The sequence below is a fragment of the Pan paniscus genome, chromosome 10 (genome assembly GCF_029289425.2).
Source record: "Pan paniscus chromosome 10, NHGRI_mPanPan1-v2.0_pri, whole genome shotgun sequence".
Classification (NCBI taxonomy): Eukaryota; Metazoa; Chordata; class Mammalia; order Primates; family Hominidae; genus Pan; species Pan paniscus.
In genome coordinates this window covers 40,011,198-40,023,664 of record NC_073259.2, presented here as the reverse complement: position 1 = coordinate 40,023,664, position 12,467 = coordinate 40,011,198, and the positions used below count along the sequence as shown (strand labels likewise).

The 12,467-nt window shown below is 51.4% G+C and overlaps 1 long non-coding RNA gene across 1 annotated transcript; it reads left to right on the top strand.

The window, feature by feature from the left end:
* The first annotated feature begins 4,108 nt into the window (after positions 1 to 4,108).
* Positions 4,109 to 11,451, top strand: LOC134728477 (uncharacterized). The gene is made up of 3 exons (XR_010108912.1): positions 4,109 to 6,068; positions 7,857 to 7,879; positions 11,142 to 11,451. It is a non-coding gene; the product is annotated as an uncharacterized LOC134728477 (long non-coding RNA).
* Positions 11,452 to 12,467: the final 1,016 nt, after the last annotated feature.

The window sequence follows — 12,467 nt, the reverse complement described above, 5'->3', positions numbered from 1 at the left end:
GTACACACACACACACAAGTGTAGTGCTAAGACCAGGAAAGCCTGGTTTCACAAAACTGCTCCAGTCTGCCCTGGTGGGGAGATGATGGATCACCAGATCCCCACCCCTTCTGTCTCCCTTTCATAACCACCCTGAATGGGCAAGAGCATAGCTGCCTCCCCACACAGTCTGTGTACCCTGCACCCCAGCACGCACATGAAGAAACTGTCCTAGAAGCAGCGACACGCGCACACACACCAGGGAGCACAGTAAGCAACCTCCTACCTAACCTTTTCCCTCAAGACTCATGCCAATAGAGAAGGGCACCCAGGGCACTATAAAGGACAAGGGTGAGGGAGGGTCCACCCCACAGCCTGATGAGCTTAGGAGGACAGTGAGGAGCCAGGTGGGGGGGAATGAGGGGGGCACTGCTGCTGAGGACAGCCCAACAATTTGCAATCCACGTAAACCCAGGGGTGGGGGTGATTGGGAAAAATGCCCTGGGAGACAAATAAAGATTGGCAGGAGACCATTCAGAAAAGGACTTACTGGGGCTGGGTGCAGTGGTTCATGCCTGTAATCCCAGTACTTTGGGAGGCTGAGGTGAGCGGATCACCTGAGGTCAGGAGTTTGAGACCATCCTGGCCAACATGATGAAATCCCGTCTCTACTAAAAATACGAAAATTAGCTGGGCTTGGTGGCGGGCTGTAATCTCAGCTACTCAGGAAGCTGAGGCAGGAGAATCACTTGAACCCAGGAGGCAGAAGTTGCAGTGAGCCGAGATTGGGCCACTGCACTCCAGCCGGGGCGACAGAGTGAGAATCCATCTCAAAAAAAAAAAAAAAAAAAAAAGGACTCACTGGAACATGAGGAGCCTTCCTGCTGCCTTCCCCCCAACTCCCTTCCTCTCTATCCACACTGACTGACCCCTCAAGGTCTGCTTACCTGGACAACTGGTTTATTTTGTCCTCCTTTTGGGACCGGGGGTGGAAAGGGACTCAAGGTCCCCTCCCCCTCTTCCTCAGCCAAGAGATCCCCCAAAATGGGAGGACTATGAGCAATGAATCCTGGTGGAGTTGTCATTACTGTGAGTTGCAATATCATTTAATAAGGATAGCAGTTATCATAGCCACATCATCATAGCCCCTACCACCAGGAGAAGGGGGCTGGCAGCCAAAATGCCTGGTGCTACTCACCAGCTCTGTGCCCAACCCTTCCCTACTTTCCCTTCTTGAAACCTGCAGAATCCTAATTTTGGGATTCCTAGGATCTCAGAATCAGAAGAAATCTTGTAGTGGTCCCATTCCCAAACCACCTGTTTGCCTGCCTCCAGCCAGGGGCACTCACACCCACCAGGCATCCCATTGCACTGGGGTGTTGTTGAATACATGCCTCTGCCCCCTAACACCTCAGTGCCCCCGGGGAGAAGTCTGGAGGAGTTCCATCATCTTTACAATCCTGGGGTCTTCCTCATCCCTCCCCAAGCCAGGCCAGACCTGGAGCCTCCCACACTGATGTGTCACAACCTCCTCAAGCGTCCAGTTCAGAGTCACCCAACCCACCGCTCCAACAAATCATTCCAAGTTCTACCTCCAGCCCTCCTACTCTAACTCCAGCCTACTTCTGCAGCTATTTGCCACGAGCCACCCACCAGACAGGAAAATGATGATCTGATTCATCTTCTAAAAAGCTTTCCAAACCTCTATCTCCACCTTTCTGTCTTTTGCTCAAGTGCACTTATCCCTGGCTGCTAGGAAGTTTGCCTTGATATTTAACCTGAATCTTGCCCTCTGTGGGATGGCCTTGGAGAAAGGTCATTCATTTAATATCCTATCCCAGCTTCCCAAGTCACTTATGATGCACTTTCTCCCTCTGTCAACCTTCCAGAAGCACTCCTCGCACTCCACACCCCAGGTTAGTGCCCCCACACCCTCCTCACCCTAGGGCAGTTCAGGGAATGCTGCCTGCCTCCAGGCCTGGCTGTAGTTCAGGTTGTCAGCCCCAGCCCCAGCCCCAGCCCCAGCCCCAGCCCCAGCCCCAGCCCCAGCGGAGGAGAAGGGTCTCATAACAGCCCGGCGTCGAGCCCCCAGCCCTCAGCCCTCAGCCCTCACTGAAGAAGGAGGTAATTAGGAGCTGTGCAGTCCGTCCCCCAACAGGTAGAGCTGAGCAGCTGCATCCATCATCCAGGCAGCTGCCACAGAGCGGGAGGGTCACGTGGCTCGGCCGGACCAACAGGAGAGTGTGGGGAGGCCTCGGGCTGGGGATTGGCTGGTCTGCAGCAGGAGAGTCAGGGCTGTCGGGGACAACCTGAGAATGACCTTGTGGGGACTTCAGCACCCCTGGCGCTTCTCCTCCCCAGAAATCTCTCCACCTGCCCCCAGTTCCCAACTGAGGTCCTACCTGCCACTCTGGCCCTGGCATTTTCTCTTCCCCTTCAATGTCATTTATCTATGTGTAAGGGCCCCTCATATTCATTTTTAAAAGGAAAATGGTCTCTTGTGTACTTCATAGGTCTAAGTGGGATGTGGGAGGTAGTTTCCTGGCCTGAATAAGGGCTGATGACTCCATGAGGGAGAAAGGAAAGGAGGGAGGGAGGGGGCCCTGTGTGGATGGAGGAAGTGTCGGTGCAGGTGCATTTTTGTCTAATTGTCTGCACTAGTGCCAGGATGTGAGTGTGAAGGAGCATGTGCTGGCAGCCGTGTGCACTGCGCATCGGAGCATCAGCCAGGGCGCAGCCTGGGACGTGTTTTGCATACTTGCACTGACCAGGGTACATTACCACACTGCAGTGCACTTGGGCACAGATGGGCGTGTTGACCTTGTGCCTTCTTTGTGTGTGCACAGGCTCATGTTCACACATGTACACAGGTTGCTGGGCCTGTCCATGCACACTGACACAATGGGCTTTCACCTTGACAGTTTCTGACCCAGAGAGGGGAGCCCCTGAAACTCACCTGTGCCTGGGATCCTTCAGCACAGCACATCTCCCAGCTGAATGGGCAGGGACCCCCCCACCCCAAGAGCCACAGGTCAAAGATGGCAGCTGGCAGGAAAGAAGAAAGGGAAAAGAGGAGGGGTGGCTCTGCCAACACCTGTGAAGGTTCTTCGTTATATATGCAAATGCCCTCATTAGAGATGCACAGCACTTCCCAGAGCTAATCGCTGCTGCTGCAGCAGGTTCTGTGTGGTGGGCTAAGGGAGAGAGAGGAGGCAGGACCACAGCCCTGTGGCTGGGCCGTGCCAGAGTTTCCATTCCTCAAGACCTGCTACCCTGGGCAGTCCTGAGGAGGGGTAGGGAAGAGCCCTGGCCAGGGGGAAGGCCTGCTATAGGCAGGCATGGTGCAATCTGCAGGCCACAGCACCAGGCCCTTGGCTCTGCCTGGGCAGGCTGGCCTGCACAGAGCCCCCACTCCCATTCCAGGACAGGACTTGCCAGGAGGGTCGTAGGAGGAGTGCTGCGGCCAACCACACACCCCACCCCTCTCTCCATCCACCACCTCTCCTTCCACGAAGCCCAAAAGTGAAGGTCTCTCTGGATCCTGGAACAGGTGGCCCTGGCCCCTGCCCCCCAAGGCCTCATTTCTTCCTTTTATCACCTCTACCATCAAACATCCAGAAAAGTAGTCTCACTGTGACCTTTTCTGTTACCCCAACCTTAGAGAAAGAATCCCGACTCTAGTCAAGCCGCACCCCCAACACTTGTCTCTCAGCCCTGCTGGACATCCATTTCGAGACCAGCCGTGGCTGGAGGCTGCCTTGTGCTTTTTCAACCTCACCGCCACCAGCGTGGCACCGGAGACAAACACAAACAGTAACACACAGTCAACTCATGCATGCCCTCAGAAACATGCAAACACTCCCTCTCCCCTCACAGGGCGCACACTGTCCTGTTATATTAACGTGTCCTTAGACACACACCCACGATGAAAGAGTCCCACCAGCCTCCACTGTCCTTGTGCACATCGTCACCCCATTTTGGGGACAGAGTCCACAGAGTCCTCCCCTGCCCTACCCCCAATCTCTCCTTTCTTCGCTTCTCCCTCCCCCTCCCGCCCTCCTCCCTGGGCACCCGTTTGCCAGGGTTATTTATAGAAGCAAGCGATAAATTCAGTGTGTTTCTCGGCGCGCAAAGCTATAAATAATGGCACAGATCATTAAACCCCGAGAGCAGGCCCAGCCGCCCCGCAAACAAGATGAAGTACAAACCACCACGTGAGGAGGAGAGAGGGAGGTGCAAGGCAAAGCCCCAGACCCAGGGCCAACAGGCTCCAGCCTGTACCTCTCAGCTGGGTCCCAGTGAACTTGGGCCTCCAAGGGGCCTTCCCCAGGCACGAGGGGAGGGGAGAGGGCAGGGCTGGGCCTGGACTTGCAGGCTGCTCAACAGAGTTTGCCCCACCTAATTCCCACACCCCTCCTCTTGTACTCTTTCCCATCTCCCCAGCCTCTGCTTCTCTCTCCACTTCTCCCACTGTTCTTCCATCTTTGCCTATATTTTCTTCTAATTCTGTTCATCTCTCCCTTTCTCTCTCCATATTCCCGCCTCTCTCCTTTACCTTTTGCCTTCATCTGTCCCTCTACATCCACCTGTTCTTCTTTCCAGCCCTTCTCTTCCCCTACCCCAAATCCCTGGGCCTCAGGAGGGACCCTGATCCCACCAAGGAGCCCTCAGAGGCAGAAAGTCCCCTGTCAGCAGAACTCTGGAGCTGGCTGCTGATTCAGTGACTGTAATCTCCCAGGCGGAGGCGGCAGTGGTAGGGGGAGGGGGACAGGAAAGATAAATGAGGAGCATAAGAACAAAATGGCACAGACACTGGGGACAGGCTCCAGGCTGAGCAAGGTTCTGGGGAGCAGAACCAGAGCCCTGAGCTACAGCCCAATCCCACCACCGCAGGCTGGTCAGTTGAATGCAGGAAGTGCTTTCTGGCTACCAGCAAGCGACAGCACCACAGGGGAGAACATGGCAAAGAGAAGGGAGCAGGGGACAGGCAGGGAGTGGCGGGGAGAAGCCACCAAAGGAGTCAGAGAAAGAGGGGAGGAAGCCAGAGAAGCAAGGAACACTGATAGAACAATGACCCCTCCAGTCCCACTGCACCCCCAGATCCAGTGTGGACCCCTGCAGTCATATCATATTCCTGAGCCAGGGCCACACATGGAAGGTTTGAGGGTTCCAACCACAGCTTCCACACGTCTCACTTTTAGGGAGTACCTTTATCCTTCAGGGTTCTTCCACCCTGACTTTGGCCTACTTTTTGGAGGTTTCACTCAGCCTCCGCTCTAGGTCACCTACATTCTAGGTCTTTCATTCCTTTCCACTGAGAAGTTCTTAATTCCTGCTTCAGTCTGAGCCTCTCTCAGGAGGACAGAACCTACCTACATCCCACATGTATGGGATGGGTTTCCAGAAAACCACCCAAAGCTCGGCTCTTGGAAGGGTGATAAAACCCAGTATGGTAGTCAGTTCTCTCCTTCTCTAGTGATGTCAAGCAAAGAGACTTCAAATGGAGTAGCAGGTATAAGACTGAACATTAACCAGAACCTGCCGGCACTCAGCATCGGGAGATGCCAGGATGGGGCCGTCAAATCCTGTGAAAGTTGAGTGGCAACCCCATGGGCATGAACAAGGTGCAGCCTGGCTCTGTGGACAGGGGTGGATAAGAAAGCCCTGGAGCCACTGCCCCTGCCCTCCCCACCCCATGGCCAAAGTGACCATCTGCTCCTGCTCACTCCCCTGTTGGCAGCTTTGATGCAGAGCTTGGTTATTTGCCCAGGGATTTATAGTAGGAGCCAGGCCAGCAGCTAAATCCCCCAGCCGTAGAGGTAAATCAGCTGCTGCGATGGGCCGGAACGAGGGAGCTGTCAGGCTAGGAGGCTGCACAGCAGAGCTGGAGAGGAAAACACTTGTCCCCACTCCCTGGGGGCAGCCACCAATAAATCCCCTCAGGCACCGATTAGGGCAAGTGGCCTACCAGATCTTGAGGGCTGTCAGTGCTGGTGGCAGACTTTACACCGCAGCAGGCAGTGCCCACAGAAATGGGCTTGAGGATGGACCACAAGAACTGCTCAAAGCACCTGGACTAGTAACAAGAGGTGAGGGACCAAAACCTGTTTTCCCAGGAACTGTGAAGCAGTGTGGCTGTTAGGCCAGGTTCCCTGAAGCCAAAGTGCCTGGGCTCAATCCTGGCTCTGCCACTTATTAACTATGTGACCACTGACATGTTATTTGACTTCCCTATGCCTCAGTTTCTTCATCTGTAAAATGGGGGTGAGAATAGTAGCTACTTCCCACAGTTACTAAGATGATTAAATAAAATAATATGCATAAAGTGCTTAGATTAGTGTCAGGCAATGTATCGTTAGTAGCACTGTCATATAAAATAAAGTCTTGAGACTAGGTTGAATCTGGACTTGTGCAGAGAAAAGAGAAGGGACCAAATGACCTTTGGAGGAAGCTGGGGGCGCCAAGATGATGTTTAAAGAAAGGAGGAGGGCTATGTTAGTCTCACTGGGAGAGAAAGTGAGACCAGCTTCTTCCAGGGCTGGAATCGACCCCTGTGGTTAAGAGCACAGGCTCCTTAGGCAAGCAGGCCTGCATTCAAGCCCCAATTCTGATTAACTGTGAGTTATTCGGCAAGTTATTTAATCTCTCAACTTTCCTCATCTGTAAAATGGGGATAATAATATTCATCTCATAGCATTATTGAGAGAAGTACATGAGATCATACACAGATAAGGCGTTTAGTAAGTGTTCATTAAATTTTAGTCTTGTTACTGCAATTATTTCACCAAGTGAACAAAGGAGGGCTTCACAGTGGGCCCTGAATCTAGGTGCTAAGTGCCCTGAATCCAAGCAGTATAACTGACAGGAAAGTGCTATTGTCAGAGAGGGAAGGCAAGAGAAGGGGAGGAAGGCAGGAGGTGAAGCCTGACCCGGGAGGCAGAAGGGGTTAGTAAGAAGAAAGAGACCCAGGAATGCAAGAGCAAGACAGAAGCAGGCAGGAAGAGAAAAGATGGGGGACTTCCAGCCAGAAAGAGAGTAAAGGGGATGGCACAGAGATGGAGAAGGGAGAACTGGGGAGAGAGACAGAGGGGAACCCACTGGGGCAGAAATGGATGGCAGAGAAGGGGGGCACACGAGGGAGACGGGGATGGGGGAAACAAAGGTATAAATGTGCAGAGCCTCAGAGCAGAAGTCAGGGAAACGGAAGGGGAAGACTGGAGTCCAGGTGGCTGCAGGGAGTACTGAGGGGCAAAGTAAATGAGGGGCAGTGGCCAGGAGAAAAAAAAGAAGGAAAGAGACTGGAGCACCAGCTGAGAGACAAAGGAGGGAGAGCCCTGTCTGGAAAAACAGCAAGCCAGAGCCAGCACAGCTCGTTATGCAAACATGATTCCAGGCGCGCTCCGCTGCCCCCTCCCCAGCTTTCATTTTCAGCTTGGCTTCCCCCTGGCCTCCCTCCTGCGCCCCTCCTGCCAGCCTCTACTTTCTCTCCACTGAGCCTGAGGGCATACAAGCCAGCGGGGGAGGGGGAGGGGCTTGGACTCTGTTCACCAGGGGGTGACGAGGGGAGGAAGGAAACAGTCTCCAAAGCAGAACAGAACCCAGGGGTCCACACCTCCTTCTGGCAGCTCCCCCTTCATCCGCATGAAGACAGGACAGTGGCTGAAAGAAGTGCAAGAGTGGAATAATAATAGTAGCAGTGAAAACATGAGCATTTTGCAGCCTGCAAAGTGTTTTACATGCCCCGGTCTCATAACAACCCTTGTGACGGAGGCAGTATTACCCTGTTTATTATCATCAAACAATTATATCATTCTGCTAAGAATGTCACATGTATTAACTGTCTTGCTCCTGACAACCCTATTATTCCCGTTTTACAGATGACAAGCTGAGGCCTACGATGGTAAGTACCTTCCATCCTACACCCCTCCCTCTTTGTTCCTCTGATCTCTCCTCCTGTCTTCCCTTGCCAAGCTCTTTCTATTCTCTCATCTTCTCATGTCCTCCCTTAATTCCCTTTCCAATCATGCTGCCTCAATAAACTTCAAGTTAGCTTTCTGTTCACTCTCATGGCAACCCCTCCAACCACGAGCAGGACCTGGTGTGACTGCACATGATCAGCAGACCCTTCGTTTTGGGGCCAGTTGTCAGGTAGCAACCCCTGAAAAAATCATACAGCAGCTGAAGTGAATACAACAATGTCTTCAGAGCACTTTTACCCACATTCCTTCTAAAAAGATCTGAGATGGCCTACCGTATAAGACACAGATCGCCAGGTGTAGTGGCCCATGTCTGTAATTCCAACATTTAGGGAGGCCAAGGCAAGAGGATAGCTTCAGCCCAGGAGTTCCAGACCAGCCTAGGGAATATAGTGAGACACCATCTTTACAAAAAGTTTAAAAATTAGCCAGGCATGCTGATGCGGGACTATAATCATAGCTACTAGGGAAACTAAAGTGGGAAGACCCCTTGAGCCCAGGAGTTTGAGGCTGCAGTGAGCTATGATCATGCCACTACACTGTAGCCTGGGCAACAGAGTAAGACACTGTTTGTAAATAAATAAATAAATAAATAAAATTAAAAAGACAGATATAACAGAACCATCGAAACACCCACGAAAGAACAAGAACAGATAAAGAAGTGAGGATTTTAAAATGTCCTGGGAAAAGAAACCCAAGAATGGACAGTTACTGCAGAGGAACCCAAAACTTAGCCCTCAGCTTCCTAGATGAAACCAGGTAGTAGCTTAAAAGCCTCTTCGCCTACACCAGAAATAAACTGAGCACCTACTATTAGTCATGCATCAAAGACATGATCAACATTGAGGACCTGGAATTTTCTATTCACTCTACAAGTGTGAGAAGATTTTGCCTGAAATGTCCTGGTCACATTTGCCACAGAACATTTGAAAGGACTCTGAGCTAAAAGAGCTTCAGAGCAGTGAGGAATATAAAAGTTGGAGCCCGGTGGAGCGCAGTGGCTCATGCCTGTAATCCCAGCCCTTTGGGAGGCTGAGGTGGGTGGATCATGAGGTCAGGAGTTCGAGACCAGCCTGGCCAACATGGTGAAACCCTGTCTGTAATAAAAATACAAAAATTATCTGGACGTGGTGGCGGGAGCCTGTGATCCCAGCTACTCGGGAGGCTGAGGCAGGAGAATTGCTTGAACCTGGGAGGCAGAGGTTGCAGTGAGCCTAGATCACGCCATTGTACTCCAGCCTGTGCAACAGAGCGAGACTCTGTCACAGAAATAAATAGATAAATAAATGTCAGAGGCCATAGGACACAGGAAGAAGAACGGCCCACATGAAGTTGTCCCAATGCTAGTCCCCCTCCCAGAACTGAGAAACTTGAGTCTGAGGTGTCAGTGATAGCCCTGTCCCCAAGCCCTTTCAGCCCCCTTCCCACTCCTAAATTGCTATTTGGGACTAAGTCCCTGCCAGCCAGTCTTGGTCTAGCCCTCCGTGTGATGCTGTGAGGGCTGCTCCTGGCTTCTCCTGCTCGTTAGCACATCAGCAAGAGGATCATCAGGCACTGTAATAAATCGAATGAAAATAATCTCCCACACTCTCCCACAGAAACAAAATCTGCCCTCTCTGTTGACACAATTTCTGGCCTGCTGGAGGAATGAGTACAAGAGAGTGACCTCAGGCACAGGGGACAGGAGACACACAGGGAGGAAAGAGATGGATCCTTGTCAGGGAAAACCCCAGACTTGCAAGCCAGACTCCTCCCACAAATAATCACAAAATGCTGCCCCTTCCCAGCAGCCAGCCAAAAAATAGTCTCCACCCTCACACGCCTGTGTGTGAAATGTATAGGTATTAAACTTAAGTTAGTTCTTAGGAAGGCTGACACCCAGTCTGGCAAGCGCTGGAGATATCTAAGCAGGAAAAGCCTCCAAGCATCTGGCATTGGCAATATGTCCTAGGGCCCCCGCTCCAAGGTCAGGAGACACTGGAATTGCCTGGAGGGTGGGGGATTGAGTGGTTGGTGGAAATCAAACTGACGGACATTCCTAGGCAGCTGGGTCCCAGTGTTCACCAGCATGGACCAGTAATGATGTTACTAGCTCATCCACCATGAAAAATGGCCTCCTTATTTTCCCCTTCCTCTCCCTTGCCTGAGGCATAGTTTGTTATCAGGGGCTTCTAGGCTAAAACAAAACAAAAGAAAACCCTGGAGTTAGGACAGAAGCTCATAAAATTTTCCACTGAACAAAATTACTCTAGCTCTTTCCCAGAGGGAAAACAAAAAACAAACAAACAGGAAAACCTCACTCCAGCTCCCCCACAACCCAGGGACCACTCTTTCAATTTCAAAGCCTGACCAAGCCTCCAGGGAGTACAGACAGACCGACAAGAAGGGTCCCACCCAATAAGCAGGTAAATCAGTAGATGGCAAAGCCTTCCCCAGAAGCACCTCTCCCAGATACACATCTCTCCTCATGGAACTCCAGTCCATGGTGCCCTAATGCATTCAGAAAAAACTGCATTCACACCAAAGTACTGATTCCTCAAATAGGCATGCAAAGCCCTCCTTGCAACCACACTGAGCTCCTACAGCTTTTCCTCCCACATCCTTCCTCCTCATCCCAGCTACTGGTCCCTTTATCGTTCAAGGAATATGCCCTGAACTATCCTGCTTCCAGCCCATTTTGCCTGGAATGACCTCTCCACCACTTTCCAAGGCCCCCATATGCTTATCAAAGCTCTCTCCATCCTCCTCTAAAGCCAGATTTAAATCCCAACTTCTTTTATTCATGCAAGATGTCTGCCTCCACTAGACAGGCCTCCTGTTCACCTGTGTGCTGACAGGTAGTCTGGATAATGTTCATGGAATTGAATGAAAACTCCAAACCTGTTCTCTGCCAAGTTTTCTTTTCTGTGACCCATGGGGTTCATCAGGAGTAAGGAGGCCAATCAGGGACATGGAGATGTCAGTTATCTCCAGAGCCTCACCTCCCCAAGTCAGGGGTGAGGTCTTTGAGAGAGATGCTGTTGTGAGAGATGCTGCAGGTGCTTCTAGGCTTCCTGAGACCACTGACCTGGGTACCTCTCAGGGGCTTTAAAGGCCTTTAAACTAGTGACCTTGGACCTCCTCTTTCTTTGGTTCCTCTCTCCCTATTTCTCAGTCTTCCTCAATCTTCATCATTCTCTTTTTCAGATTTAGGCTGAGGATACCATCTGCCTGAGAGAACCCTCCTCTTGGAGTCTTGCTCCTCAAAATGTGACTTCAGAGCCAGCAGCATTGGCATCCCTGGAAGCGTGGTACCAATGCATTCTTGGGCCTCAACTCAGACCTATTCAATCCAACTCTCCAGTTTAGCAAGATCCCCAGGTGATTTTTATGTACATTAAAGTTTGAAAGCAATACTCTAAAGAACCAGAAATGCCAGACCAGGGTCCAACAGGGAAACTGAATGCCTAAGACATTCATTCATTCATTTACCCATTCAATAAATACTTAATAAGCATCTACTGGGTGCACAGAGTTGTGCTAGGCATTGGGGATAAAATAGTGAATGACTCAGATTAGGTGTGCAGACTGCAGAGGATGAGATGAATGTTCCCTACCTGGCCTGTTTCAGCCCACCTCCCAGAGTTGGGGGGAGGGGCTTGAGTTGGGAACAGGGGTACATTTGACGGAAGAATCTCTCAAGACCCCAAAGCTGATGAGGGATGCTTTCCTCTCCCCAATCCAAAGACAGAGAATCAGTCAGTGAAAGCCAGAAGGGAAGGAAGAGTGAGAGCAAGGAAGAATGCTGAACAGAAGGAACCAGGGAAGATGGAAATGAGAAAAAGGGAGTCTAAGACAGTCCCCGAAAATACTTCCTGCCATTTCAGAAGCATACTCAACCATGCTCAGCTCACTGACTTCCTCTAGGCTAGCACAATGGCCCCCACCCCAACTCCCAGTCAGATTGCCTCCCATGAGAGGGGAGCACCCTCCACCCCAGGGTCTGAGAGGGGAGAAGACAGGTCACATCTGGGGGGAAATGACCAAAAGGCAGACAGATTGGTTTGAAGGACACAGGAATAGCAAGAAACACACAGGCCCAAGAGACAGTGCTGAGGGCTTCAGAGGAACATGACTGCTGTGTGGAGAATGGACTGTAGGGGGACACGCAGGGGAGACCAGTTAGGGGGCTGTCATGGTCAGCAGCAGAGGCAAGATAAACAGTGCATGGCTAGGACTGTACCAGTGGAGATTGTGAGATGATGTGTCAGAGTTGGGATATATTTGGATGATAAGGTCCATAGAACTTGCATATGAATGAGGGATGGGGAAGAGAGGAAAAGAGGATACTGACTCTCAGGTTTGGGGCCTGAGCTACTTGGTAGGTTAGGGCAATAAAAGGTGATCTGTCTGTCAGCAGTGGGTCAGGCTTAAAAAAAAAAAAAGTGATCTGGGGAGGGGTTCTGGAAGAATGAGTCAGGGTAAGGAAAAACCTAGGGCAGAGAATGGGAAAGAGGAGAGTCCATGTTGAGA